The 26,225-nt window shown below is 37.5% G+C and overlaps 2 pseudogenes; both read left to right on the top strand.

Annotated features, from left to right (window-relative positions):
- Window positions 1-5,542: 5,542 nt before the first annotated feature.
- LOC127159973 (calcium-activated chloride channel regulator 4-like) lies at window positions 5,543-8,044 on the top strand (annotated as a pseudogene).
- Window positions 8,045-12,819: 4,775 nt separating this feature from the next.
- Window positions 12,820-17,794, top strand: LOC127159971 (calcium-activated chloride channel regulator 3A-1-like; annotated as a pseudogene).
- The last annotated feature ends 8,431 nt before the right edge of the window (window positions 17,795-26,225 follow it).

The following is a 26,225-nucleotide window of genomic DNA, read 5'->3' as shown; positions in this document are numbered from 1 at the left end:
TTAAATCATTGTGCATTTCTTACAAAGTTATTGTCATAATTTTATGTATATAAGTTTATAGCTGAACTATTTGTATTCAAAAATATACAAAATAAAGTGTATATAAAGTGTAAAATGCCTCAGTAGAAGTTACTCTTGAATGCATTGTTATAAAAAGAGATTTAATGTCTGCTTTGAAATTGAACAGGGGACTATATAGCATGCTATATGCACACCATATATAAAAACATTTTAGCGCAGTGTTTTGAAAAAATGTTACATTATTCCACTATAGGATCCTTTGAAGACCTAAGCAGAAAATACAATGGCCGATTCTTATACAGGACATCCCATAGCTATTATACCCACACCACATATGAAAATGTCCAGCGTTTTGTAGATATATAACATTATTGAACTTCAGATGTCTATAAAGACCCCAAGTGAGGGGCCGAGAAGTCAAGAAAAAGGAACATCAATTTTTAACAAACCCAATTAATTAATTTTACACAAAGAAAACTTACACTCAAACTTGTTGCAACAAAACAGAGAAGAAGAAAAAATAAATAAATAAGAAATAAGATCAAACAGCAAGCTGACAGACAACAACTGACTAACCAAATGAAAGCAAACAACTTATAAAGGAAAAGATGGGCCCATTAAAACACAAAAAGGGGGAAACAAATACACATTATATTAAACACCTAACACTAAACGAACAAAACGAAAGTCAAACAATAACATTGTAAACTAACTTCAAAGAAAAATAAATCTAATCAAGAACCATAAATCAATAAATAACTAAAGAAATCAAATTAATAAAAAACTCCAGTTTCTCGACTCCCCCGTGCCAGCTCAACAAATGGAATGTCAGAGCGGAACCAACAACGCTTAAATTCTTTGTTCCTGCCCGGACTCCAATTTCTGACTCCATTTCCGACTATCTCGTCTGCAGCTAAACACCACTCCTCACCAGTAAACTTCAACTCAAATAGAAACAGGTATAAATAACAAATATAACGCAACCCATTTGTGTGTACTTCAAATAAACAGCGATGTAAATAAGGATGCTATAAAGATATGCAAACCAAAATAAAGAATAAAGAACATCTAATTGTTTTGTGTGGTTACTATAAACTACCATTACTCTTGGAAATTAAAAGTTACCAAATTACTAAATTTATGTAAAATATATTTGTATGTGTATGCATGTGTGTATGGTTGGCTGTGTGTGTGTAAAGGTGCAAATAAGAGACACAAGTGTGTTACCTCTACCGTACATTACCACTCCTGTCTAATAAATAGAACAAATAGCGTCCAATTTCTTGTAGGATATGTCCCATACTATATGCATACCTCATATGAAACCATTATTACACTTTATATGACTATAAAGACCCTTTGAGAAATATTTGAGAATTTAGTTGAATTTGGATGAATGCTATCAAATTGCCACAGTACACAGACTTCATATAAGTTGTGCTTTTAGTGTGGCACACACTTTTTTTTTATCACAGCTGGCTTGACCATGTGTATTTTTAAACTGCGACAGGTTTGAAGCTAAAGGGGAAAGCTAACCTGAAATCAGTGAGGCCCAGGTCATGAGGCTGGAGAAGGCAAATGTTGTTCAACAAACATTCCAGTTTAAGCCAGGCCTGTATCTGGGCCAGTTTAGGAACTGTCCCCAGGAAAGTGATTGGCTGAATTGATCCTGTGCACAAGATGCTCCAAGTGACTGAGAAGCAGAGACCTGTGGGCACAAAGCTTGTGCTCCAGCTGGGCAAAGACTAACCAGTCATTGAGGGAGTTCATGACACGCACTCCCTTATGTCTCAGAGGGGAGAGGGCCACACCTATGCACTTTGTAAAAGTGTGTGGTGCCAGAGATAGCCCGAAAGGGAGGATTGTATACTGGTCAACCACCCCTTCAAATGTGAATCTTGAGAATGGTCTGTAACGAGGGGCTATCTGAATATGAATAATAAGCATCTTTCAGATCCACCAATGAGAGCCAGTCCCCTGGGCAAACCTGCATGAGGAACTGATTCAAAGTCAACATCCTGAACAGCTGCTTCGTCAGGGCATGGTTCAGGTGAATGAAACTGAGGATGGCCCAGAGTCCACCATCATTCTTTGAAACAAAGAAATAGCAGCTGTAGAAGCCTAGCTCATTGAGCACTGACAAGATCATTTCCGTGGCGCACTTTGCCAGCAGACACTTTACATTGGATCAGAGAATGTGAGCATCATTGCCCTGGACCAAAGTTTGGAACACACTCCTAAAGCGAGCATTATTTGCAAGCGAATTGGAGTGAGTAGCCTCATTCTATAGTCTGCAGGACCCAGCATGATATGCACAAAATTGCTTGCCAAGAATGAAGCTGGGCAGCAAGGGGTCTGAGTCTCTCGAATGGCAGATCGCTGCATGCAGGGACAGGAGGCTGACATTCATGTCATTGCAAAGAGGAGAAATGAAAAACAAAAATGAGATAATGATACTGAGTGAATGCTCCTGACACATAGTATATGTCCAACAAATACTTTTACTTCAAACTTGCTCAATTCCAGCCTCAGCCCAATCAGAAGTACCAGTACTTACATAGAAACCTATACAAAGTAGCCAGAGAGAAATGCAAATTTTAAAGAAATACATAAGATGGATTTAGAGGCTTTTGCATCTGAACTCTTCATATTTTATAATGTGAGATTTCAATTATATTTTGTATGTCCAAATTCATATGTGACTAGAACAGTGCTGTGACCACTGTTCTGCAGAGTTTATCTCCAACCCTAATTAAACACACGAGAGCCAGCTAATCAAGGTCTTACTAGGCATACTAAAAACTTCCAGGCATGTGTTTTGAAGCAAGTTGGAGCTAAACTCTGCAGGACATCAGCCCTCCAGTTTGGGCATCCCTGGTCTATATAGTCAAACTGTTAAATGACAATGATTATGCCATCCAAGGGAATTCAAGGAAATACACAAAGGAACACAGTTTTAGTGGCACTGTCACATCTGCCAGCTGGAGTGCCCTTAATGAGGAGTGCACCTCTGGCAACTTAGTACAGAGTTGACGACTGAACAATAATTCAGCAGGGCTGCAACCAGTAACATAGTGTAGTGTGGAGCGACAGGCCAGCAAGAATGTGTACATTTCCTTCCACCAGTCTTTACCTTCGGAATGAGCTGCTTGTATGGCTTGGCACAGTGTTCTGTTTTGTCTTTCGACTTCGCCATTTGCTTGAGGCCAATATGGTGTGATGCGTCTGTGTTGAATTGCATTGAGCGCCAAGAATGCTTTGAATTCAGCCCCTGTAAACTGTGTAAAAAGTGTGGCATTGTTGGAAATAATTGTCTCTGGCAATCCATGAGTGGCGAATATCCGAGTCAAACACCTGATGATGTTGCTAGCAGTGATGCGGTGAAAGACTCTCACCTCCACCCATCTTGAGTAATAGTCGGTTACGACCAGCAAATGGTCGCCTGAAGGGAATGGCCCACACACATCAATGGCAACAATTTGCCAAGGTTTCTGTGGCAGTTCAGTACGTGTGACTGGAACAGGTCACCCCATTTATCCCCCATCGCCATGTTGCTGATATTTTCCTTTTTATATACTTCAAAATCTGAAGAACAAGCCACATTAAAGTGCCTTCACCCAAGAGCTTTAATCAGTGGTGGGCAGTAACAAAGTAGTTGTACTACTCATTGAGACAAGTAGTTGACAACTCATTGATTCAAATGATCCATTTAGAGCGGGTCTCCAGTCAACTGAATTCACAAGTAAGAAGCGGGAGATCTTGTGTGCGTGCGACTGATGCTGCGAAAAGTAAGTTACTAATGTCGAATTTTAGGATTAATTATTATAACCGAAAATCATATTTAGGTCAAAGCTGTCCATTGTTTGTGAATTACATCTGCTGTAAAAGGTGATCTGTTTAAGCGCACTGAAATGCTTAAATTCAGACACAGCAAAAACGAAAAATTTAAATAACAGCATGTAGCCCTACGTGACGTCTGTTTTTATATTGTTTAGCAACAGTATAAATTTTTATATTGTTTGGCTCAGCTAAAGTAGACAGATATAAATGTTTATTCTTAACCATACTGGAAATAAGTAAATATTGTTAGTTGATGCTAACTGTCTACCCGCTTGCTGGTGCTAAGTTGAGATAATTTTTAGATATAAAGTCCACTTATTTTTATTCAACCACCTAGATAGATTATACATGAAGGAACAAGAAAGGATGTGATGTTCAGATCATGGTAACTATAGTAATTATCAAAGTGGAAAGTGATGCCCTCTGGGGGCATTTGGCCAGGGGTGTTTTTACACAGACAATATTTGAAAGGAAAAAATCATTATGAAAATATAATTATATTTTCCTTAAAATGTTCTTGCTAACTTCAGGCCTTATTCTCATGTCACATATAACTGTGACGTTATACAAAACAAGTTTTAAAACACTTTTTTCTTACTGGTGAAAATTTGTTGGTCAAATCTGTTTTCTCTCAGGTACATTGCAGTGTAAGCTTCACATTGAATATTACTACATCACTCTCGTCAACATAGTCCATATCAACAACAAAAATGTATTTTTTAGGAAAATCCCAGGTATTTTGAGCAGTAGGATTATAAAAATATATGTGCTAATATAAAATTCAATTAAGTGGCCTACATAAATTTGCAAAATAAATCTATCAGTACCTTTTTACTTAAGTACATAAAAAATCGGGTACTTTTGTACTTTCACTCAAGTAAAATTGAAAGAGGAACACTTTTACTTTTACTGGAGTAATATTTTATTATATGTATCTGTACATTTACTCAAGTACTCAACTTGTGTACTTCGTCCACCACTGGCTTTAATCCTCGCCAGATGTAATGTTTATCTTATCATATTTACACATTCATAGACGCACACTCTCGTAGTGGAACATACTTCTTTATTGCTCTTCCTATAAACATACACATTCCACTCCTTTTCCTCTAGCTCCCCCTAATGGTCACTATCCTACAACAATTGAAAAAAAAAAAAAAAAAACACAGAGAGAAAGAAAGAACAAAGCAACATGGACCGTAATATTAGAAGATTCTGTAGACAGTGCCGCCCTTCGTTCTTTGAAACCACCAGAGTCCCCTCCATCACCACCATCTTTTAAAATTGTGCAGTATCAACAGGTCGTTTGCCTTATCCTTGATGTCTCATCAAGCATGGCAGTATGTATTAACATACATTAACTTTATCTGAAAACTAAAATAATACCATGATAACCTTTTTATGTTGCCAATGCTTTCAAATTAGTTTGAGAAATATGTTATTTTAAAAAAATATTTTCTAGGGCTCTAGAATTCTTCTACAGCAACAGGCTGCCAGACATTTCCTGACGAACATCATTGAGGATCAAGCCATTGTTGGAATTGTAACCTTTAGTACTTCCGCTTTTACTCTGAGCCGCTTGACTACTATTGACAGTTACACCACAAGAGACATTTTGAACTGATTTCATTTATTTAATAAGACACTGTGATTAACAACAAAACAGGTCTTTTTAGGTGAGATGAACACGGCCCCGACAACATTTCCTTTATCCAATAAGACTTCAATTAAAAAAGGTAAGCTTTTTCAGTGGAATATTTGTCTGTAAATCCAAACTGCTGTAGATGAAGCAACTGGTTGGACTTTAAATGTCTAAGTGTCTCCAAAACTTTTAGATTTGAAATGATGTGCTAATTATTGGATGGACTCAATGGAAAAAAAAATAAAAAATAAAATAATAATAATAAAAAAAAAAAAATTAAAACATTTGCAATAGCCTTATTACAATGAATCAGAATATTGGTAACTTTTTTACTTTTTTATTACTAAGTAGACTATTATGTTGTTGTTTTGTTCAGTTATTTCCATTTCTGTGATTCTTTCATCTTCCAACAAGTACTTCAAGAGGACAGTGTAGATGTATTAGGAGATGAAATCATTTTTCTGACAGATGGTCAGGCAACAGACAACATTGATGGTTGTGCTCCAGAAGCAATTCAAAGTGGTGCCATTATAAGCACAGTAGCATTTGGTAGGAATGCAGCTAATGCATTGTTAGTAATGGCAGAACACAGAGATAAGTGATATCAGCATTAACTTACTATATGTGTCCCACAGTATATCTTATAATATAAGCACCAGTTTATTATCCAATGCAAAAATGTTTTGTGTTGAAAATAGGTGGAAAATGTATATATGCCAGTGATGATTTGACCTCCAACCAGTTAATGGACGCATTTGCTTTATTTACATTGTCAATGGGAGATTACATTGCCCATGATATATTTATAACTCTAAAAGTGTCATCAAGAATGGGAGAGAAAGTGGTTCAGTGGGACAGTATCAGTATCAGACTGCTGGGAACAAAACTAGCTTTGTAATGTATGAAAAAAGTTTTCCTAGTATTTACATACAGTCACTAAGTGGCTCAATCTACACAAATATGATTCATGATGGATTGCTGAAAACAGCCACCTTAAATGTTCAGGAACTGCAGAGGTATGACAACCTTTATCAAGAGTTATTTATTGTGTTTATACTGTAGTTAAGACCATAAACATGTTCATGTTCAAAAACAACTTCAGATTATCGCTGATGATTCAGCTAATACACTTAATACAAACCCTTATTGATCTGCCTTTACTATCTAGTGTTTGGTAGACTCGGGACTGGAATTACAATATCCAAACTACAATAAATCAAGCTTTGACTATAACAGTAACAAGTCAAGCGACACGTGCTGAAGTTCCACCTATAAACCCGCATGAACCAGCCATTCAGTGACGGCACTAAAGCCATGATAGTATTTGCTGAGGTTAGTCAGAATTACAGGCCTGTAATAAATGCTGATGTGTGGGCTACGCTGGAGTCAGAAACTGGGGCCGTACATACATTACAACTGCTGGACAATGAAGCAGGTGAATGGCTCATAATGACTCACACTTAAAATATAAATAAATAAACAGTAAAATACATTTCCAACTTGTGCCCAAATAAATGAGAGATACAACTTTTACAGGAGCTGATGCTTCTCAGGGTGATGGAATCTATTCCAGATATTTCACAAATATTGTAAATGGAAGAAGCAGTTTGAAAGTAAGAGTGAAGAATCAAGATGGACAAACCCGATTTGCTGGCCAAAAAAACAGCAGTGCCCTATATGTACCTGCATATGTGGTAGATGTTAAACTATTGACATCAGTATTTTGGAATCCCAATGCTGTCAGACATATCTAATATAACTGAATTATGTTTATTTCCATATTAACTGCTGTATGGAGGAAAGACATTCAGGCAGAATCAGGCAGATTAAGCTGGTCCCTCTAATTCCAGGGGTAGTGCAGCTGAATCCTCCAAAGCCTTCAGTTTCACCAGAACAGCCATCGGAGAGAGTTCGGAGGTGAAACTTTCAAGCGCAACCCCACCAAACTTCCCACCTAACAGAATCACAGATCTGAGATCCAGGAGGACACTGTGCTCCTTAGCTGGACAGCACCTTGTGAGGACCTCGACCAAGGGACAGGTAAAATACTCATTAACTGTACAGTTTTGAAATACTTAGTTTTTTTCATCTTCACTAATAAATTTAAAGTTGTTGCAAAGTTATGAAATAATATATCTCTTGCCTTGCACAGCACATTTTCCCCCCCCTTAAGCTAAATCCTATGACAGGTGGAGCAATGACCATGATATGCTTTGAGACATCGTCAGTCATGTTCATGCAGTCAACACAACTGATGTCTCACTTTGGGAGGCTGGATCAGTTGAACAGCACTCGTTCAATCTCAGTTTTCCAATCCAAAATGGCACCATACTCTTCTTTGCAGTTCAGTCAGAGGATGAACAAAATGCAAAATCTGAAACCAATATTGCTCAAGCTTCAAAGATCCCCCCTGCTTCAAAACCTCCAGTGCCTCACTGGCATTGGCTACCGGTCATGGCTTGCATCAAGTTCAAGACATTGATTCTTGTGTATAGAACAGCCACAGACTCAGCAGCTTCCTTCTTCCACTCACTCTTCTGAATCGACATCCCCTCCAGAAGCCAGAAGATCTACAAGGGTGCGATGCCTCATGCTACCATCACAGAGAGGCACAAAATCGCTTTCCAGAACATTTTCGTTCACCATTCCTGGCTGGTGGAATGATCTTCCCACCCACATCGGGAATTAGGTAAATTAGCATTTAGCATTGACACAGGTAACTATAACTGAACACAAAATACATTTCTTTATGTAAGTAATTATGCAGGAAATATTAAGCATGGACATATATCTGGAATTAGTATCAGAAATTGATTTGGATATACCATAAATATTACAAAACAAGCCTCTGTTGAAATTCAATGTTTATCATCTTGGAAATAAAGCTTCATGCCTTAAAAGTATGCATCGTATGTTGTCAGCATTATTTTTCTGAATGGTGTTATGATGTCGGTCTTCAAAATTGCAAAAAATTGTTTTAGTAGCATTACAGTTTCCATTGATGCAGGTGATGCAGCCACGAAGCAGAGATTTTGGGTCCTTGCAAAAACTGCAAACATACCATTAAACTTTGTAACTGGTCTGCCTTTTCCATTATGCTCTTGGAGGTTCAGCACCATGGACAGCAGGCGGTTCTTTGCTAGCAGAAAGAAGCTGAGTGACCATGGAAACTGCACACAATGGAAGTCAAAACTTTTTGACCACCAAAATGCGACACCCCATATCTTTGAGTGAAGTCTGCCATCAGTGCCAAATACTACAACATTTGTAGATCTGTTGCGGGACATAGATGTGATTTTGCGGGACACGTGTGAGACAGATACATTTACTACTGTTATGCTATGTAAATACTGATTTACATCCATTGTTTACGTACATGCGCTGATTTATGCTTGCCATTTTGATGCACTCTTGCATGTGCTCTGGACATTTGTCATTAAAATAACGCCATAGAAACTTCCTCAAACTAGCTATTAAAATAAGAAGAAAGTCATGTCTGAACGTTGCATCGTTTTTTTTTTTTAAATTGGTTAAAATTAATGGAGAATATCGTGTTTTTCCGTGTGCGCTCGACCATTTCCGTCGGTGGGGCTAGATCGCTTGATGAGGTCGGCAAACCCTTTGCACAGAAACTACGCCGCAAAAAGAATAACTAATACGTTTTCCTAAAAGGCAAAAGAACGCATGGACGTTTTCCTAATATGATAAGTAAAAACCAACAGACTGATGAAAATGCGGGACAAGGGGTGAAAATGCTGTGCGGTACAACGCAAAGCAGGACAGGTGGTCACCCTACTTGTAACTGGTAAATGCTTGGCATAAAAAGTCTCTGTACGTTCTAAAGATTGTGTTGTGTGAAACTATTTTACTGCACCGTTGTAGAAATACATACCATATTAAACGTTACAGGGCTATAAAGACCCTATTTCTAGTAGAAGACATGAATGGCCAGTTCTTATAGGGGCTGTCCCATACTATATGCTTACCTTGTGTGAAATCATTTTACTGTAGCACTTTGTAGATATATGATGTTATATTCCATTTCAAACACCTGTACAGACCTCATTTCTAATAAGTAGAAAAAATCATGGGCAGTTTTTATCAGGGACATAATTTTAGACAGTTATACACCATTATCAGCATATGTTGAAGTATATTTGTCTCTTGTCGTCTCTGAGAGAATATGCGTAGTGAATGCAGCATTATTACTTTCACTTTTTGTATAATGAATTGACTGAAAAGACCTTCACCAGCATAACTATTGTGCAGAGTTCGCACGTTGCTTGTGTGTTATCCATTGCTCGCCTTCGTGGTTTAAAACAGAAATATTTCTAATATTGCGACGTAACCCCCAAGCGTAACTATGTATCTTAAACGCAGGGAGATGTGAAAGAGGAATCAACTCTTTATGCTGCGCTGTCTAAAACACGTCTCTATGCTTGTGCGCGCTTTGGGTGTAAGTAATGAATTGAGTTCTGTTTCATTTCTTCTTCTTGTGGTTTTAAATAACTTGAACGTGTAAATTGGCACATTAATCTACATACATATCACGGATCAAATGCGATCCGTTTAAGCCCTAATAGGCTATATGACAGATCAGAGCAATCTTTTAATTACTAATTTTACATGAAGTCAAATTGCTACTCCATATCAGTCGCATACAATGAAAGTACAGAAATAAGAACAATCAGTTACCCACAATAAATAACAGAGAGCATCATATCTATACAAATTTTCTACCGATCTCGCGACCTGGTAGAAATTCTTCTACGGCCAGGTAGTGGTTCGCAACCCAGTGGTTGGGGACCTCTGATTTAATGCTTGTGCTTCGACTGGGCCAAGACATGACATGCACTCTTCTGTCTCAATGAACTTTGTAAAAAGTGTGTGGTGCAAGACACAGCCCGAACGGGAGGACTGTATACTGGTAAATCACACACTCAAATATAACTCTCAAGAATGGTCTGTGATGAGAGGCTATCAGGATATGAAAATAAGCTTCTTTCAGATCCACTGATAAGAACCGGTCCCCTGGGCAAACCTGCATGAAGATCTGCTTCAGAGTCAACATCCTGAACAGCTGCTTCATCAGGGCATGACTCAGGTGCCCACTATCATCAGGTATGTCCACCATCTTTCTTTGAAGAAAGGGGTAGGAAATAACACCTGTAGATGCCTGACTTGCTAAGTGCTGGTGGGACCATTTCCATGGCACACTTTGCCAGGAGACACTCTACTTTGGATCAGAGAATGTGAGCATCATTGCTCTGGTCCTTAATTTGAACCATACCCCTAAGCAGGGATGTCTGCAGGATCCAACTTGATACACCCAAAATGACTTCCCAAGCCTGAAGCTGGGCGGCAAAGGGTCTCAAATGGCAGACTGCTACTTGAGGGCAAAAAGTTGCAAAGAGAAGTGCTCTTTTTTGTCATTTGGTCCATTATAAAAGTGGTAGTTTGCATAAGCATGTACATAGTGAGTGGGAGAGGCATAGGGTCTGCAGTAAACACAGAGCCTTCAATGCCCAAAACTGAATGCGGGATTGGAAGGCAAGCACAAGACTTCTTAGAGAGAGTTCTGGCCACAGCAGGACCTATCCCTCTCCTCTTCATTCCAGATGCATCAGGATGGCTTCTCTGGCTCAGAGAACTTGGGCCAGGGGCCCTGACACTTGGGAAAGGGATAGCTCTTGGCAGTCTGGTGATGTTGTCAGAAGCTGATGCCGAGCGGGCAATGGTGGAGGCTTTGCAGGCTGTAGAGTCGGTGGAGCTTTCTGGCAACTTAAAACAGCTGCAGAGCTGGAGCGTTTAGTGAACCAATCCACAGCAGGGCCAAACAGACTGTTTGGGGAGACTGAGAAGTTGAAGAAGGCAAAATGAGCCAAAGCTGTCGTTCAAGCCCATCAGACCAAGGCCAGTGTCCTGTCTGATCAGCAAGTGTAGTGATCCGCGAGCATAGCGAGGCAAGACATGCTTTCGCTGTAAGAGAAGACCATCTCTGTGAGCGCTGCCAAGCAAGGACACCCAAAGGAATACATAAAGTAACATTTTTTCAGTGGCACAAAGAAAGGACAGAGACGCTGAATCTGACTGAACACACTAACAAATCTATTATCACAATAACAATATCAAGAACTTACAGGCTTAAAAGGGACACTTCTCCATACATTAATACAAAGAATAACCAAACTGAAAACCACTCTCACAAGTCCTGATAATTTTTAAATGTCACCCACAATAGGTAGATTCTTAAACCCTAGTGCTCCAAACTCACAAGAGTGTGCACGCCCAGGTGACTAGCCTCCTCTTCAGCCTTGGCACGAACTAAAAGAAGAAAATGAATTGAAAACAAATCAGTGGCTCTGGGCTCTATACAAGTAATAAACAATTGATCACTCAAAGAACAAAAATTGAAACTCAATTCAAATTCAAAGTAATAAAGCAATATTTAGTTATACATACTCCAAAGTCCAAGGATAAAGAAATGACTTTATAAGCAATACTAAAATCAACGACTACTGTCACCTACCTCAGCTACCGCGACACTGGAAACCAGAAGAGGGGTGATTATGACAAAAGTCTACATTGCCATGCTTCTTTCCGGAGCATTTAAATACAGTGGCACTAATTATTCCAAAAGGAGACAACGAAAGGGAAAACCCATCCCACACCACTACACAACAGTGGGTGAAAACTACCCAGATGACCTACTACTTCTGCTGAAATTTTGAAATGTGCCTCTGATTTGCACTCCACTATCCCATAAGGCCACAGGAGAGGATTTGTAAATGGCAGATATAGCGCTTCTGAATTTCATTGATACTACCCATATTCATGCTATATAAAACATACATTTTTAATGGTTGTAAAATAGGGTTCAAACTAGACATACCTAGTATGCCGTTTTGTTATAGTTTCTTTAGGTTATAGTATAGTTTATTTGTCATTTGCACAAAAAAGTCACATATAAATTGTACATTGAAACGTTTGTGTTTACATTGAAGTGCTTGTATTTCAGCCACAGCCATAGACTTATGAGAGCCGTATTTTATGGACTTTGATGGGAGCAGCACTGTAGGTGCTTTCCTGTGCAATGATGCAATGTAAAGTGAAATAAACAGCTGCTGACAGCTGTCTCCAACATGCTGCCCCTTGACACTGTAATAATGTGTTGTTTCATAATAGCACCTAATTAGATTTATATCATTCAGTGCATTTCAGTAAAGGAAATTCTATCTATGATCTGTAGGTTAATTATTGACTTGATGTTGTTCAAAACAATAGCAGGAGTTGCTGTTCATCTAAACGCTGCAGCTATGGCCTCAAGAATGGTGTTTCTCTTATTATGGATGTTGCTGCCGTTCACCTCCACTGGAATCAAACTAGATGGAAACGGTTATGTTGACATTATAATCGCAATTGGTTCAAAAGTTTCACAGGATAATAGGCTTATCGATGCAATCAAGGTGAATATGCATTTTTTTGTATTTAACTTTTGGTGCATGAATGTTTTTGGTGTCTTTTATGTTAGATATATAATACAGATATATACAGCATACAGTCAAATTTTGTTGACAGTATTTGTGAATTAACAAAAAAAAAAAAAATACTTTTATATTTGCGTACATTCATTCAGGGTGTTTTCTCATTTTTGACAGGACATAGTCACTAATGGGTCGCTTTATCTTTATGAAGCATTGGATAAAAAGGTCTATTTCAAAGAAGCTACAATACTTGTCCCATCCCACTGGACCAGTAAAGATTTTTCTAAAGCAAGAACAGAGTCTTTTGAAAAAGTACTAAGCATTATGGCATTTTAACTTCTAAAATAATAATTTCTAGTCACTTCATTCACATATGATGTTGCTGACACAATTACTATGTAAAATGCAGGCCAAAATAAGAATTGATCATGCTAATCCAGCATACGGTGTTGAACCTTACACTAATCAGTATGAAGAATGTGGAGCTGAGGGAGAGTACATTCATTTCACCCCAGAATACCTCCTGAATGACACAGTGATCCAGCTTTATGGATCAAGAGGTTACTGTCATTTATCTTTCTCAACATATACTGTATATGTTTATCATGAAGTGATGAAAGGTTTGAATGTCCATTAATGCAGTAATCTGTTTGGTTGATTATTTGCAGGAAAAGTTTTTGTGCATGAATGGGCTCATATGAGATGGGGCGTGTATGATGAAACCAGTGACAAAAAAACATTCTACCACTCTAATGGCCAAATTGAAGCTACAAGGTTATATAAACTGTTGATCAAATGACATAAAATTATTACAATTTCTTTGGAAATTACAATCACTGTTGATATCTTGCTTATCTTTAGGTGTAGTAAAAATATTAAAGGTCAGTTTTATGAGGTTACTGCTGGAGGATCTCTTCAACTGTGCTGCATTGATCCACAAACTTCACTATTTACTGAGGATTGCAAGTTTTTTCCAGACAAAAATCAAAACCCAGACTGCTCTTTAATGTTCATACCAAGCCTGGATTCTGTAAGTATACCGGTAGATTTTACATGTTTCTATACATTCCACAAAATTATTTAAGTAACTAGTTAAACTTGCGCATGAGTTGTCAACATTTTAATAAATGAATTTATGGCCTGGACCAAAGAAGCCGCAGACTATTTTTTTCTGTTTGCATTAAATTATGCCATAGTATAATTCCAATCCATTAACATATTTATTGACATATAGGAAAGTCGAAAGTTTGCAAATTTTAAAGTTTGAATTGTTATTTTTAAATTTGTTATGCATTACCTTGTGATTTGAGAACAGAGTTAAAGATATTCAAATTATTACTCTTTTTTTCTTAAGCTATAAACTTCCTTTGAGTTTTATCTCCCTGCCTGGGTCTCATGGAGCTATAATCTGTCCTTGAGTATTTGGTGATACCTGCAATTAAGCAGGGAATTTTGTTTTTAGGTAAACACATTTTGTCATGAAAATGATCACAATTATGAAGCTCCAAGCATGCAAAATAAAAAAATGTGGCAACAAAGCAACATCGACTGTAATATTCGAGGATTCTGTGGATAAAGAAGCACTTCAGTCTCTAAAACCACATCAGCCCCTTCCACCACCACCATCTTTCAAAGTTGTGCAGCGAATGCAACGGGTCGTATGCCTTATCCTTGATGTCTCAGGAAGCATGCAAGTACGCAATAACCGATATTAACTTAATTTGAAAACAAATCAATAATAAACATATAATTACAATAAATAATTTCACAATCAGAGGGATTTTTTTTTTTCACTCATTTTCTAGGGCTCTAGAATTCTTCTACAGCAACAGGCTGCCACACATTCCCTGCGAAATGTCATTGAGTATCAAGCTAGTGTTGGAATTGTAACCTTTAGTACTTCTGCTTCTACTCTGAGCCACTTGATTACTACTGACAGTGACACCACGAGAAAAAAAAAAAGTCTTATCAATTTGCTGCCAAAAGTAGCAGATGGGTCAACAAACATGTGCTTTGGTCTTAATCAAGGCTTACAGGTGCCATATTAATTGTATTACTATGCATCTTGTATGTTTGTGGTATATGAAGTATATAGAGTTTGTTCTATGCCAGTGATCTTTTTTTTTTCTTCAGGTACTTCAAGATGACAATGAAGATGTATTAGGAGATGAACTCATTTTTCTGACAGATGGTCAGGCAACAGATGACATTGATGGTTGTGCTCCACCCGCAATACAAAGTGGTGCCATTATACACACACTAGCTTTTAGCAAGAGTGCAACTAATGCACTGAAAGTAATGGCAGAAAGCACTGGTAAGTGATATCAGCTTGATTAATAACTCACAGAATATCATACAACAGCCGGTAATTATTTTCCAATGCAAAAATGTTTCATGATGAAAATAGGAGGAAAATTTATATTTGCCACTGATGACTTAACCTCCAACCAGTTAATGGACGCATTTGCCTCACTTACATTATCAACTGGCGATTACACAAAGGAGCCAGTTCTGGTTTGTCAAAGTTTTGCTCGTTGTCTATTATACATTATTCTGAAAGTGTCATAAAGATTATGAGTATTTTAATTGCAATCCTTTTCATCACTCCTTTAGCTAGAGAGTGCTGGAGCAAGAACATCTGATTGGTTCAATGGGACAGTATCAGTGGATCAGTGGATGGACTGTTGGGAACAAAACCAGCTTTGTAATAATTTATGGAACAAGGTTTCCTAGCATTTACATACAGTCACCAAGTGGCTCAGTCTACACTCAGACAAATATGATTAATGATGGATCGCTGAAAACAGTCACTTTAAATGTTCCAGGAACTGCAGAGGTATGCTAACCTTTATCAACCAGTTGTTTTTTTTTAAGTTTATAGTTCAGATCATAAACATGATCAAATGTATTATCGTAACTCAGTAAAATGCATCTGGACCAAGTACTTGCCTGGAAGTACTTTAGCTGTGGGTTTTCCTAAAAATAATTGCACACTTTAGAATGTTCGTCAGCCAATCAAATTCAAGCATCCATCAGCCTTGTAATATAAACTGAAATGATACATTAAAAGAAAAAAAATCATCTAACCACTACCTTAACCTTTATTTTTCGTGTTTTTGGTAGCGTGGGGACTCGAAGTACAGTATCCAAACCACAATACCTCAGGCTTTGACTATAACAGTAACAACAGTCAAGCGGCACAAGATGATGTTCCACCAATCATTGTCAGAACTCACATGAACCAGCAGTCGAGTGATGACACTAAACCAATAATAGTGTTTGCTGAGGTTAGTCAGAATTACAGGCCTGTAATAAATGCTGAAGTGTGGGCTATACTGGAGTCAGAAACTGGGTCTGTGCATAGATTACAACTGCTGGACAATGGAGCAGGTAAATTAATTATTGTAAAACATAATTCTTGTTCCAACTGTTCACTCAACATAACATATAAATAATTAAACAGTAAGGTACTTTTCAAACATGTGCCCAATAAATCAGAGATCCATCTTTTACAGGAGCCGATGCTTCTCAAGGTGATGGAATCTATTCCAGATATTTCACAAAGATGGTAAATGGGAGGAGCAACTTGAAAGTAAGAGTGAATAATCAAGATGGACAAACCAGATTTGCTGTCTCAAAAAAGAGTGGTGCCCCATACATACCTGGATATGTGGTAGATGGTAAAAGCAATATTTTGGAATAATCTGAATGACATCAGATACATCTAATATAACTGAATCATATTTATTTTCATATTAAATGTCACTGACCAAAAACCACTCAATTAAGTGCTTTCCAGTACTATTTATATTAATTAATTTAATAATAAATTTATATAAACAAATGCATATATTATATACTAAGTGTTTATTCAGTTACTCATAAAGACGTGTTTTATTGATGTAACCTGCAGAAAAGTGCCTGAATTAATGCACAATCTGAACTAAATAACTGTTGTATTAATGGCAATATAATTAGCAATAAAGCTGTATGGAGGAAAGACATTCAGGAAGAATCAGGCAGATTAAGCTGGTTCCTCTAAATCCAGGTGTGGTGCAGCTGAACCCTCCAAAGCCTCCAGTTTCTGTGGAACCACTTGAGGTTGGAAGCTTCACCAGAACAGCCACTGGAGAGAGTTTTGAGGTGAAACTTCCAGGCACAGCTCCACCAAACTTCCCTCCTAACAGAATCACAGATCTGAGTGCTGAGATCCAGGAGGACACTGTGCTTCTCAGCTGGACAGCTCCTGGTGAGGACCTCGACCAAGGCACAGGTAAAATTCCCAATAAAATACTATTTTTTTTATTTTCATCTTCACTGAAGAAATAAAACTTGTTGCAAAGTACATCATGAAATAATGTATATCATCTTGCATGGCACATTTCTTTTTCTTTAAGCTAAATCCTATGAGATCAGGTGGAGCGCTGACCTCGATATGCTTCGAGACAGCTTCAGCAATGGTCATGCAGTCAACGCAGCTGCTGTCTCACCTCAGGAGGCTGGATTAGTTGAACAGCATTCATTTAATCTCAGTTTCCCAATCCAAAATGGCACCATACTTTTCTTTGCAGTTAAATCAGAGGATGAACAAAATGCAAAATCTGAAACCTCCAACATTGCTCAAGCTTCAAAGATCATCCCTGCTCCGAAACCTCCAGGAATATTAAACACAGGCATAAATTTGACAGTTCTTGTCATTTCTGTGAGTGTGGTAACTATGGTCATATGTGTTATTATTGCTGTAACCACATGGGTAGTGAAACGCAAAAAAAACTCTCTTCTAAAAGTAAAGCGAGATTATGTTTGATGCAAAAGAATGTCAAATTAATCCCTATGTACATCCAACAGAACATTTCTTAAAACAATATCAAATGAAATTTCTTAGTTTCTTAATATTTGTGCAGTAAATTTACAGATTATCAAGACATACTTCAGTTTTGTTTATCATATTCAATCTGTGGACTGAATATAATTTTCTAATTATTTTGTTTGTTATAGCCAGCATGTTATTCTCTCTCTCTCTCTCTCTCTCTCTCTCTCTCTCTCTCTCTCTCTCTCTCTCTCTCTCTCTCTCTCTCTCTCTCTTTCTTTCTTTCTTTCCCTGAACTTTTTCCTAAAATACAATGCAAACAGCCGGATCAACAGCCTGCTTGGTTAGCAGAGCAATCGTGCAGTGATTATTTTCACCAGCAGAGGAGGCTGCGAGATACTCTGATTGCAATATAATTTAACCTATGTTTTCATATTATTTTGTAATTTGGTTTTGTAAAGTCATAATTTTGTTATATTATTGTACTTACATGTTTTCTGATTGCAATGGTTACTATTTCTCAGAGTATGATTGTCACAGTGTAATTGTTCATTGTGTTAATAGTGTGGGTTTAATAAAAAAAAAAAAAAAAAAAAAAAAAAACATGCTGCATTAATACACTTTTAAATGTCTTAGCAATTCATTTATAAATGCTAAAGAAAAACTAAATGATATTCACCTCTTGATCCATTGCATTAAAGCGGTGGTGTGTTGTATTAATACATTTAGAGTCAGTTTTACATTTTCATAAATATTAACTATAATGGAACATGGAATACACAACAATTTAGCTAGTCAGCACTACTAAAGACGGCTGTCAATTGTCAGCTCCAGTGGTGCAGAAAATAAAGTGTGCATTCTGTATTTTCGACGCGATTGACTGGGGTTTGAATCCACCTTCTGGCAAGCTTTTTTATCTCTCTTTTCAAATCTCATATCGGTAAGGCATTTATTTTCAATAAAAAATTAAGGAAATAATTGGAAAAGTTGAAAATAATGTCAGTTAGGGTAAGTTTATTGAGGGCTCATTGTCCCAATAAAGCAGCATCCATTTAATAAATTGAATTAAAACTATGGTTTATACTCAATACGTAATTACAGCATACTGTTTTAATGTACTACAATACTGAGGTGCAGATAATTGCATCTATTTATAGTATTATAAATAGCAGAACATTCTGTAAATAAATAAAATTGCTATTTACACTTAGCGTAAATAGCATATATTGATATTTGCACTTAGTGTAAATAGCCTCTATCGCTATTTACAATTAGTACAAATAGCTGCTGCCAACTGATAATGCTGCACATGATGATGAACCCTTCACTAAAGGGTCAGTACAATCATTTCACCCCAAACTACCTCCTAAGTGACACAGTCATCCAGCTTTATGCATCAAAGGGTGAATGGTGTTTAACTGATTCAACATTTATTATGAGATTTAAAATGTCCATTAATGCAGGTGTCACATCGATTCACAAACTTCACTACCTACAGAGAAGTGCAAGTTTGTTTTTTTTTTCAAAACAAAAATCAAAATACAAATAGCTCTTTAATGTTCCTGCCAAGCCTCGATTCTGTAAGTACCAAGTACCACAAATTTATTTCAGTAACTAGTAAATGAACTTTTAACTTGGACCAAAGAGGTCAAAATCAGTTTTCTTCTATTTCCAATGTAATTTAGATGTTATGTCTCACAATTAATATCTACATCAATTAAATTGTTTAAGAGCTGCTTGATTAGTCATATTTGCAATATATAAAGTTTCAATTGTTAATTTTAGTCTGTCAAGTCTTACTTTAAAATAAAAATTTAAAAATCAGTGCTTTGAGGACACAAATAAAATAATGACTTTTTTTGTTAAAGGGGTCATCCGATGCGAAGTTCACTTTTACATGTTGTTTGAACAATAATGTGTATTGGCAGTGTATGTACACATGTACACATCTACCCTATAATAATAAAAAATCCATGCAGTGGTTTTTAATTAATCTGTAAAAATAATATCCCCTTTTTCACATCGAGCCATTCTCAAATGCCTGTTGGTGTGCCGTCACACCAACAGAGGCCGCTCCCACGATAGTTGATTGACATGAGCGTCTTACCTCAGACCCGCCTTAAATCAGCTGTAACAGTCCAGTAACCTCCGTTTCGATGCCAGAGCAGGGATGTAAGTTAGACAAGAATATCTCAGACTGAGCAATTGAGGTGTTGTGTTACTGGATGTAATAATGAACATAGTGCTCGTCATTTACTACCGCGAAACATCTGAGCTGCTGAAGATGAAGTGGATTAAAGTTTGTGATAGTGTTTGTGAAGGGAATGCGCCTCCTGATCTACATATATCCGTCTATGTTCGCACAAATCATCCGTGATCCAGCTTCACTTACAGAGGTAAGTATAAGGGTTTTTTTTATGAATCTTTGTGATTGCCTTTCCTAATAACGTGCTACTTAGCAAGTTTAGCAGCTAAACACGACTAAATGCGGCTAAAGTAAACCCACTTGTCACTCCACAGAGAGAAGAGAGGGGCGGGGCGAGCAGAGCTCATTAACATTTAAATCAACCTCAACCAGAACAGGATGAATTTTGCAGAGCTGATTTTGGCAAGGTAAAAAGAGTGTTGTTTTACACTACCATTGGGAATTTTTAACCAAAGTATATTACAGACTTTTGATTAAGACCCTAAAGAATCATATCAACTTTAATCATATCACCCCTTTAACACTCCCTGGCCAGGCTGAATGGAGCTATAATCTGTCCTTGAGTGTTTTGGTGATCTCTGCAATGAAGCAAGATTTTTTTTTTTTCAGGTGAGCACATTTTGCAGTGAAAATGAGCACAATTATGAAGCCCCAAACACGCAAAATAAAAAAAAAAAATGTGTCAAAGCAACATGGACTGTAATATTTGAGGATTCTGTGGATAAAGAAGCACTTCTCCAAAACACCCAGGAATATCAAACCCAGACATTGACTTGACAGTTCTTGTAATTGCTGTGTGTGTGGCAACAATCATATTCTTTATTATTGCTGTAATCACATGGACAATGAGTCGCAGGAATTCCTCTGCCTGAAGCAACAGCTGGCATCTACAATCTGATGCAAACATATGTCCTTAATCAATCCTTATGCCAAATTTTAACATAACTATGTACATCCAATAGCTTTACTGTTACAAAGGTAGTGCAAAGGCACGTTCTAGTGGCGTTCTCATTGTTGAACGCGACGGAAATGATTGCGCACGTGAAATGCGCATGACAAACAGTTGCCTTCATCAGAAGATGGTGCCAGAAGTGGCGTCACAGAGTTGGTGGTAATTATTACGAATGGTGTGCGTCCATTAGAAAAAAGTGAGTTTAAATCATGCCATACTTGTTTAAGATTGATTATATATGTGTAGATTTAGAAGTAGTGGAGTGATTGGTTTGTACATCCACTCGAAAGAAAGGATGAGTAATGGCTTGTAGTTAGCAAACAATGATCGTCATACGGAATGACACTGCATGATATTTGTAGGTGATTTGAATGCTTGAATCTTTGAAACAGATAATTCATTATTTGTTCTGTACAAATTCATATGTAAAAGAATAGTGATTTATAACTTATAATTTTCCCGTTAGGATATTGTGTTGTGTTAGATATTATGTTCAACTGACAAACTGTTTAAATAATGGTGTCAGCTATGTGACATTTGGTATTTTGTCTGTTTGCAGGCACATACACCTACACTATAGTACGTAGATCCACCACACTGCAATTACTATGCTGTCTAATGTATGTCTGTGCTGCAGAAGAAACTCAGTAAACTGTTGATTCCTGCCTCCTGTCCTACGTTCTGACCGACGTTCCAGGTTGAGAACTATAGCCTTCTAAGCGCCTGCAGTCCTTTCTCCAAAACATTTTGGACATACAAATGAATAAAAACATTTATGTACCACAAAAGGCATGTACTGAACTTGCATTGTGATTATTCAAAGTACATTTAAAACACTTTTAGGTTAATTTGTTTTTTTGGATTTCAATATTTATGCCCTGGCAAATCTGCATAATGCAGATAATAATACAGTTATAATAATAATAAATAAAACTGTTCTATAACAAGCTGTTTGTATTGATGGAGTTTGTTGTTGTAGCTACTATACATAAACATAAGGGGGAGCCACTCTGATGTTTTACATTCATCAGCTACAGATCAACAGCTCCAACAATCAGCTTCTTCATTTTCAGTTATTTAAAGAAATGTGCATGACAATTAAAACACAGACCAGACCATTGTTTGCATGTTTATTAATTATTAGTGAATGGCAAGATACCTATATCACAATGAAGCGGTGTTTGTTAAAATTATAAAATGCTGCTTTGCTTTCTGAAAAGATGACATAATCCTTAAAGGAATAGTTCACCTGAAAATGAAGTGTTTTACTTCATCAAGTTAATTGATGGACTGGAGCCATGTGGAATACTTGTGGATTGTTGTGATGTTTTTTTTTTTTATAAGCTGTTTGAACTCTCACTCATTCTGATGGCACTCATTAATTGCAGATAATCCATTGGTGAGCAATTGTTGTAATGCTAAAGTTCTTTAAAGGGGTGCTATTATGCCTTTTCACTTGAACTTGAACTTTAGTCAGTGTGTGGTGTGTATCTTTGGGCATAAAAAAAAGATCTAAGTTCAAATCAAAGTTACAAACCTCAAAGACCACTCCAAAAGCAGATATTTCGTTTTTAAAAAAATCCCTTTTTAAGAACTACAACAAAAGGCTCCTTTGTACTACAATGTTTGGCGGGTATAAACACAAGCATTGACTAGAGTGGCCACTTCAGAGCTGTAATGCGCCGCAGACGTGTGCAGTGTGTGGTAAGTGATTTATTCATCATACAGTTTAGACAGCTTTACTTATAACTGTCACGGTACAGGGTGAATGCCTGGCTCATCCTGCTGTTTGTTTTGTCATGCCTTTTTCGGCAGCTTGTTATCTGTTCAATCAGCGCTGATGTGGGGCTGAGGCTGCGCAGATCACAAGCTGCTTCTCCTCCACCCGTCTCTCAATAACTCCTCCTTATATTCTCCTCTGACTAGTCCTTGTTGCGAGTTGATTGTTTTGTGTTCTGAGCTCTGTATGTTCCATGCTCTAGCACTGCACTTACCTTTGTTCTTACCTGTACCGCAGGATGTGTAGAGAAAAGGACTGCCTCTCTGCCTCACACTTCTCTTACGTTGCTGGTCCTGTGTTTCCTCAGGTCTTGGGCTGTATTGAGCCAGTCTAGTCTGCACTACTCTGCTGACCGAAGCTGGATTACCCCAGAGACTTGTTTGCTATTTGGTTCATTTGATTTGTTTTGTCCTCATTTGAGAATAAATCTCTATCTGCATCTAACCCTCTGCATTTGAGTCCTCTGTTCTCCTCGCCCTGTGTCAATAACGCAAGTGTTTTTGTTTTTTTTAAATGCACTAGAAACTTGCACTAGCTAGGCTAATCAGTGATGATGTTCTTTGATCATGTTAAGCTGTTTTTAGCCTTATGCTGGAGCTGATTTCGGGCAATGACACTAAGTATGTAAATAATTAAATACATTAGTACGATAATATCATGTATTGGCGATCTCGCAGGCTGATGATAAGACCCAACACTACTGTAGCGTATTATTTACTCACCCTCCATGCATCCTAAGTATATATGATGTCCTTCTTTTAGACAAATGCAATCAGAGTTTTATTAAAATTTATCCTGGCACTCCCAAGCTTTAGAGTGGCATAGACAGGTGTTTCTCCTCTGCCGTCCAAAACAAGTCCAATAATATGCATCCATCCATAACAAAAAAGTACCTTACATGGCTCTGGTGGGTTAATAAAGGACTCCTGTAGCGAATTGATGTGTTTTTGTAAGAAAAGTATCCATATTTAAAACGTAAGAATCACTTTAATCTAGCTTGCGCACACGAGACTGGCTTCTTTGGCAAGGGGCGTGGCAGTACTGAAATACCGTTTAAGTTGTTCGCCAATCGCAACGCAATGGGACAGCTAACCAATCACAACACATTCTGTTGTCATTAAACCCAGAACTAATCGAGCCTTATGTGCCAGGCTGGGAGACATGTACTGCAATAATGTAAATGTAAAAGTAATGTAAATTATGTTAAAAATAATGCGTTTTTCGAACCACCAAGCATGAAAGCATGTTCTAGTACACCCCCAAAACAAAATCAAGAGCATAACAGGACCCCTTTAAATCATCATCTGTTCCAATATAGAAAATTATCTACATCTTGAATGGCCGGTTTTGGGTGAACAACTCTTATAAGGCCAATGAATTTATTTTAAAAGCACTAGATTTGCACCATCAGTCCATAAGAGCAGGGGTTTGACTAATGTTTTTTGTTTGTTTTCACTAGGACCTTTTTTTCTGTTTCTTTTTGAAAGTGCAGTGGCAATTGATTATAATATTTCACAAATACTACATGTTGAGTATTAATTATTAGCAATGAAGACAAAAGCCAAACAATACATAGAACATACACGTAACAGAAAGTGGGTCATAACTGACACTTAATTTTTTTCACTTTGAACCTTGTCACGGCAATAATGACAAAGACAGTCAAGTCAGACAAGATATAGGTCAAGATTACATTTTATGGTTGTTTTCAAGTGCTGTGTTTTAACTTAAGTAATACACACACATTTAACCTGTGATGGTGGTGAGGCAACAAAACCACTGAAGAGTTAATTTCCTGTTTTACATTCGCTCTTTTAGCCCATATCAATATACAGGCCTGCTCTTAACAGTGTAGTTACTAAGTAAACTAATTAAGAGTTAGCCTTATATTTTTAGCCTACATTGTGTAGCTACAGACCAGTCAGAGTTCCCATTATCAGTGGGCACATAAGGGGGGGCATGGAGCACTGGAAGAGAGTTGCCTTGTCTGATGAATTGAGTTTTCTTTTAAATCAGGTGGATGGTCCATGTGCATCATTTACCTAGAGAAGAGCTGGCAGCAGATGAATAAGGCTGGCTGTCAGAAGCAGTGTTATGCTCTGATCAATGTTCTGCTAGGAAACCATGTGTCCTGCATTCATACCACCTACCTAAAGATTGCTGCAGGCCACGTAAACCCCTTCATTTCAACAGTGTTTTCTGATCCCTTTCTTTTGCAGCAGGATAAAGCACCTTGCCACATTGCAAAACATTGTTCAGGAACCAATTGAGAAACATGAGAAAAGGCGCTTTTGCAACACATAGTTCCTAAAGAACCAATTTCCCGTTTTCCTGGTTGCATCCACACTGACAGCAGGAACTCTGAAGCAGCCAACAGCAATACTTAGGCAGGGGGTTTTAGTATTGTGGCTGATCAGTTCATGTACATATATACATTATATTTTAAATGGACAATTCAAATTGACCTTAACCCATATACCCACTTATCACTGATCAGGCCCTTTAAGATCAATGTGACATTGTTCAAAACAAGGTTCGGGGGTTACAGTTTACCTAAACTCTGTAGTAACATACATCTTTGGATGCTTCTCCTTCAGTCATTTTGCAATGACTGGAGCCTTTAGCCAGGAGGATGCCCTGTTAAAAAAAACAGCATATGCTGGTAGGTATGTTTTGATGCTGGAATGCTGGTTAGGTAGGTTTTGATGCTGGTTTAAGCTGGTCCTTTGCTGGTTTATGCTGGTCCTTAACTGGTTTATGCTGGTCCTTCTGTATCTGCCCTGGGCAAGCACGGTCTTACATCCTGACAAGTTGTGTGCCATCGTTTCCTTTTGCCCACAGGGTTACCTTTCACCCGCTCTTGGACGTGGGTCATTCCCAGACTCTGCCTTCCCGTGCACGGTGCACCGATGATGTCTTGCAGCTCAAGAACGGTGTTTTTCTTATTATGGATGTTGCTGTCGTACACTTTTTTTTGGTCTTCTAGATTGATCTTAGCATGAAAAAATTTGAAAAACTAACAAACATCAAAGCAAGTGTAAAAATTATATACAAATTATGCTAGAATGAATGATCTCAGAATAAACTTTTTGAGTCATAATAATAACTTTTAACTATTAGATAATTAGGTGGAAAATTTATCACAGCTGCTGTGCTACTAAATAGATTTTCCTCACTATACTGAAGATCAAACAAAAATAAAAATTGTATTTGGAACCCACAACGTTTTTTTTTTTTTTTTTTTTTTTTTTGATAAGATAAGATAAGATATATCAGATTTCAACGATATCTTGCCACTGAACTAGAAAATGTCCACGCTTTCCAGTTCAGGAATCTGGTCATCTAAAAAATAGTTCACATTTTAGCACAAGTACCTAGACACAATGTAATTTCATAGCTAGTTAATGAAATGTAATGGCTTATGAGAGCCTTATTTTATGGACTGTGATGGGAGCAGCACTATAGGTGCTTTCCTGTGCAATGACGGTCA

The sequence above is a fragment of the Labeo rohita genome, unplaced genomic scaffold (genome assembly GCF_022985175.1).
Source record: "Labeo rohita strain BAU-BD-2019 unplaced genomic scaffold, IGBB_LRoh.1.0 scaffold_269, whole genome shotgun sequence".
NCBI classification, from domain to species: Eukaryota; Metazoa; Chordata; class Actinopteri; order Cypriniformes; family Cyprinidae; genus Labeo; species Labeo rohita.
Note: the sequence above shows the minus strand (reverse complement) of the source record. Positions and strands in the feature narration are given on the sequence as shown.